Here is a 5,813-nt window from a genome sequence, read left to right on the forward strand (position 1 = left end):
GGTCTACTCGCGTCTTTACCTTACGAAACGTGGCACGAAGGCTCAACTAGCAAGTTAGACTTTTAAGAGCACTAAATAGAGTACAACGGTCCACATTGATGCTTTGGAATTGCTCGACTCTCTCCATAGAGGAGATTTTCACGTTTTTAAGCAATTTGAGACACAACTTGGTCTATTCGCGTCTTTACCTCACGAAACGTGGCACGAAGGCTCAACTAGCAAGTTTGACTTTTAAGAGCACTAAATAGAGTACAACAGTCCACGTTGATGCTTTGGAATTGCTCAACTCTCTCCATAGAGGAGCTTTTGACGTTTTTGAGCAATTTGAGACATAACTTGGTCTATTAGCGTCTTTAGCTTACGAAACGTGGCACGAAAGCTCAACTAGCAAGTTAGACTTTTAAGAGAACTAAATCGAGTACAAGGGTCCACATTGATGCTTTGGAATTGCCCAACTCTCTCCATAGAGGAGCTTTTCACGTTTTTAGGCAATTTGGGACATAACTTGGTCTATTCGCGTCTTTACGTTACGAAACGTGGCACGAAGGCTCAACTAGCAAGTTAGACTTTTAAGAGCACTAAATAGAGTACAACGGTCCACATCGATGCTTTGGAATTCCTCAACTCTCTCCATAGAGGAGCTTTTCACGTTTTTAAGCAATTTGAGACATAACTTGGTCTATTCGCGTCTTTACCTTACAAAACGTGGCAGGAAGGCTCAACTAGCAAGTTAGACTTTTAAGAGCACTAAATAGAGTACAACGGTCTACATCGATGCCTTGGAATTGCTCAACTCTCTCCATGGAGGAGCTTTTCACGTTTTTAAGCAATTTGGGACATAACTTGGTCTATTCGCGTCTTTACCTTACGAAACGTCGCACGAAGGCTCAACTAGCAAGTTAGACTTTTAAGAGCACTGAATAGAGTACAACGGTCCAGATTGATGCTTTGGAATTACTCAACTCTCTCCATAGAGGAGCTTTTCACGTTTTTGTGCAATTTGAGACATAACTTGCTCTATTCGCGTCTTTACGGTACGAAACGTGGCACGAAGGCTCAACTACCAAGTTAGACTTTGAAGAGCACTAAATATAGTACAACGGTCCATAATGATGTTTTGGAATTGCTCAACTCTCTCCATAGAGGAGCTTTTCACGTTTTTGAGCAATTTGAGACATCACTTGGTCTATTGGCGTCTTTACCTTTTGAAAGGTGGCACGAAGGCTCAACTAGCAAGTTCGACTTTTAAGAGCACTAAATAGAGTACAACGGTCCATATTGATGCTGTGGAATTGCTCAAATCTCTCGATAGAGGAGCTTTTCACGTTTTTAAGCAATTTGGGACATAACTTGGTCTATTCGCGTCTTTACCATACGTAACGTGGCAGGAAGGCTCAACAAGCAAGTTAGACTTTTAGGAGCACTAAATAGAGTACAACAGTCCACGATGATGCTTTGGAATTGCTCAACTCTCTCGATAGAGGAGCTTTTCACGTTTTTGAGCAATTTGAGACATAACTTGGTCTATTCGCGTCTTTAGCTTACGAAACGTGGCACGAAAGCTCAACTAGCAAGTTAGACTTTTAAAAGAACTAAATCGAGTACAAGGGTCCACATGGATGCTTTGGAATTGCCCAACTCTCTCGATAGAGGAGCTTTTCACGTTGTTAAGCAATTTGGGACATAACTTGGTCTATTCGCGTCTTTACCTTACGAAACGTGGCACGAAGGCTCAACTAGCAAGTTAGACTTTTAAGAGCACTAAATAGAGTACAACGGTCCACATCGATGCTTTGGATTTGCTCGACTCTCTCCATAGAGGAGATTTTCACGTTTTTAAGCAATTTGAGACACAACTTGGTCTACTCGCGTCTTTACCTTACGAAACGTGGCACGAAGGCTCAACTAGCAAGTTAGACTTTTAAGAGCACTAAATAGAGTACAACGGTCCACATTGATGCTTTGGAATTGCTCGACTCTCTCCATAGAGGAGATTTTCACGTTTTTAAGTAATTTGAGACACAACTTGGTCTATTCGCGTCTTTACCTCACGAAACGTGGCACGAAGGCTCAACTAGCAAGTTTGACTTTTAAGAGCACTAAATAGAGTACAACAGTCCACGTTGATGCTTTGGAATTGCTCAACTCTCTCCATAGAGGAGCTTTTGACGTTTTTGAGCAATTTGAGACATAACTTGGTCTATTAGCGCCTTTAGCTTATGAAACGTGGCACGAAAGCTCAACTAGCAAGTTAGACTTTTAAGAGAACTAAATCGAGTACAAGGGTCCACATTGATGCTTTGGAATTGCCCAACTCTCTCCATAGAGGAGCTTTTCACGTTTTTAAGCAATTTGGGACATAACTTGGTCTATTCGCGTCTTTACCTTACGAAACGTGGCACGAAGGCTCAACTAGCAAGTTAGACTTTTAAGAGCACTAAATAGAGTACAACGGTCCACATCGATGCTTTGGAATTCCTCAACTCTCTCCATAGAGGAGCTTTTCACGTTTTTAAGCAATTTGAGACACAACTTGGTCTATTCGCGTCTTTACCTCACGAAACGTGGCACGAAGGCTCAACTAGCAAGTTTGACTTTTAAGAGCACTAAATAGAGTACAACAGTCCACGTTGATGCTTTGGAATTGCTCAACTCTCTCCATAGAGGAGCTTTTGACGTTTTTGAGCAATTTGAGACATAACTTGGTCTATTAGCGACTTTACCTTACGAAACGTGGCACGAAGGCTCAACTAACAAGTTAGACTTTTAAGAGCACTAAATAGAGCACAACGGTCCACATTGATGCTTTGGAATTGCAAAACTCTCTCCATACAGGAGCTTTTCACGTTTTTAAGCAATTTGGGACATAACTTGGTCTATTCGCGTCTTTACCTTACGAAACGTGGCACGAAGGCTCAACTAGCAAGTTAGACTTTTAAGAGCACTAAATAGAGTACAACGGTCCACATCGATGCTTTGGAATTCCTCAACTCTCTCCATAGAGGAGCTTTTCACGTTTTTAAGCAATTTGAGACACAACTTGGTCTATTCGCGTCTTTACCTCACGAAACGTGGCACGAAGGCTCAACTAGCAAGTTTGACTTTTAAGAGCACTAAATAGAGTACAACAGTCCACGTTGATGCTTTGGAATTGCTCAACTCTCTCCATAGAGGAGCTTTTGACGTTTTTGAGCAATTTGAGACATAACTTGGTCTATTAGCGCCTTTAGCTTATGAAACGTGGCACGAAAGCTCAACTAGCAAGTTAGACTTTTAAGAGAACTAAATCGAGTACAAGGGTCCACATTGATGCTTTGGAATTGCCCAACTCTCTCCATAGAGGAGCTTTTCACGTTTTTAAGCAATTTGGGACATAACTTGGTCTATTCGCGTCTTTACCTTACGAAACGTGGCACGAAGGCTCAACTAGCAAGTTAGACTTTTAAGAGCACTAAATAGAGTACAACGGTCCACATCGATGCTTTGGAATTCCTCAACTCTCTCCATAGAGGAGCTTTTCACGTTTTTAAGCAATTTGAGACACAACTTGGTCTATTCGCGTCTTTACCTCACGAAACGTGGCACGAAGGCTCAACTAGCAAGTTTGACTTTTAAGAGCACTAAATAGAGTACAACAGTCCACGTTGATGCTTTGGAATTGCTCAACTCTCTCCATAGAGGAGCTTTTGACGTTTTTGAGCAATTTGAGACATAACTTGGTCTATTAGCGACTTTACCTTACGAAACGTGGCACGAAGGCTCAACTAACAAGTTAGACTTTTAAGAGCACTAAATAGAGCACAACGGTCCACATTGATGCTTTGGAATTGCAAAACTCTCTCCATACAGGAGCTTTTCACGTTTTTAAGCAATTTGGGACATAACTTGGTCTATTCGCGTCTTTACCTTACGAAACGTGGCACGAAGGCTCAACTAGCAAGTTAGACTTTTAAGAGCACTAAATAGAGTACAACGGTCCACATTGATGCTTTGGAATTGCTCAACTCTCTCCATAGAGGAGCTTTTCACGTTTTTAAGCAATTTGAGACATAACTTGGTCTATTCGTGTCTTTACCTTACGAAACGTGGCAGGAAGGCTCAACTAGCAAGTTAGACTTTTAAGAGCACTAAATAGAGTACAACAGTCCATGTTGATGCTTTGGAATTGCTCAACTCTCTCCATAGAGGAGCTTTTGACGTTTTTTAGCAATTTGAGACATAACTTGGTCTATTAGCGTCTTTAGCTTACGAAACGTGGCACGAAAGCTCAACTAGCAAGTTAGACTTTTAAGAGAACTAAATCGAGTACGAGGGTCCACATTGATGCTTTGGAATTGCCCAACTCTCTCCATAGAGGAGCTTTTCACGTTTTTAGGCAATTTGGGACATAACTTGGTCTATTCGCGTCTTTACCTTACGAAACGTGGCACGATGGCTCAACTAGCAAGTTAGACTTTTAAGAGCACTAAATAGAGTACAACGGTCCACATCGATGCTTCGGAATTCCTCAACTCTCTCCATAGAGGAGCTTTTCACGTTTTTTAGCAATTTGAGACATAACTTGGTCTATTCGCGTCTTTACCTTACGAAACGTGGCACGAAGGCTCAACTAGCAAGTTAGACTTTTAAGAGAACTAAATAGAGTACAACAGTCCACATTGATGCTTTGGAATTGCTAAACTCTCTCCATAGAGGAGCTTTTCACGTTTTTAAGCAATTTGGGACATAACTTGGTCTATTCGCGTCTTTACCTTACGAAACGTGGGCGATGGCTCAAGTAGCAAGTAAGACTTTTAAGAGCACTAAATAGAGTACGACGGTGCACATTGATGCTTTGGAATTGCTCAACTCTCTTCATAGAGGAGCTTATCATGTTTTTAAGCAATTTGAGACATAACTTGGTCTCTTCGCGTCTTTACCTTACGAAACGTGGCACGATGGCTCAACTAGCAAGTTAGACTTTTAAGAGCACTAAATAGAGTACAACAGTCCACGTTGATGCTTTGGAATTGCTCAACTCTCTCCATAGAGGTGCTTTTGACGTTTTTGAGCAATTTGAGACATAACTTGGTCTATTAGCTTCTTTAGCTTACGAAACGTTGCACGCAAGCTCAAGGAGCAAGTTAGACTTTTAAGAGAACTAAATCGAGTACAAGGGTCCACATTGATGCTTTGGAATTGCTTAACTCTCTCCATAGAGGAGCTTTTCACGTTTTTAGGCAATTTGGGACATAACTTGGTCTATTCGCGTCTTTACCTTACGAAACGTGGCACGAAGGCTCAACTAGCAAATTAGACTTTTAAGAGCACTAAATAGAGTACAACGGTCCACATCGATGCTTTGGAATTCCTCAACTCTCTCCATAGAGGAGCTTTTCACGTTTTTTAGCAATTTGAGACATAACTTGGTCTATTCGCGTCTTTACCTTTCGAAACGTAGCACGAAGGCTCAAATTGCAAGTTACGCTTTTAAGAGCACTAAATAGAGTACAACGGTCCACATTGATGCTTTCGAATTGCTCAACTCTCTCCATAGAGGAGCTTATCACGTTTTTATGCAATTTGAGACATAACTTTGTCTATTCACGTCTTTAGCTTACGAAACGTGGCACGAAGGCTCAAATAGCAAGTTAGACTTTTAAGAGCACTAAATAGAGTACAACGGTCCACATTGATGCTTTGGAATTGCTCAACTCTCTCCTAAGAGGAGATTTTCACGTTTTTAAGCAATTTGAGACACAACTTGGTCTACTCGCGTCTTTACCTTACGAAACGTGGCACGAAGGCTCAACTAGCAAGTTAGACTTTTAAGA

The sequence above is a fragment of the Tripterygium wilfordii genome, chromosome 11 (assembly GCF_013401445.1).
Source record: "Tripterygium wilfordii isolate XIE 37 chromosome 11, ASM1340144v1, whole genome shotgun sequence".
Lineage (NCBI taxonomy): Eukaryota > Viridiplantae > Streptophyta > Magnoliopsida > Celastrales > Celastraceae > Tripterygium > Tripterygium wilfordii.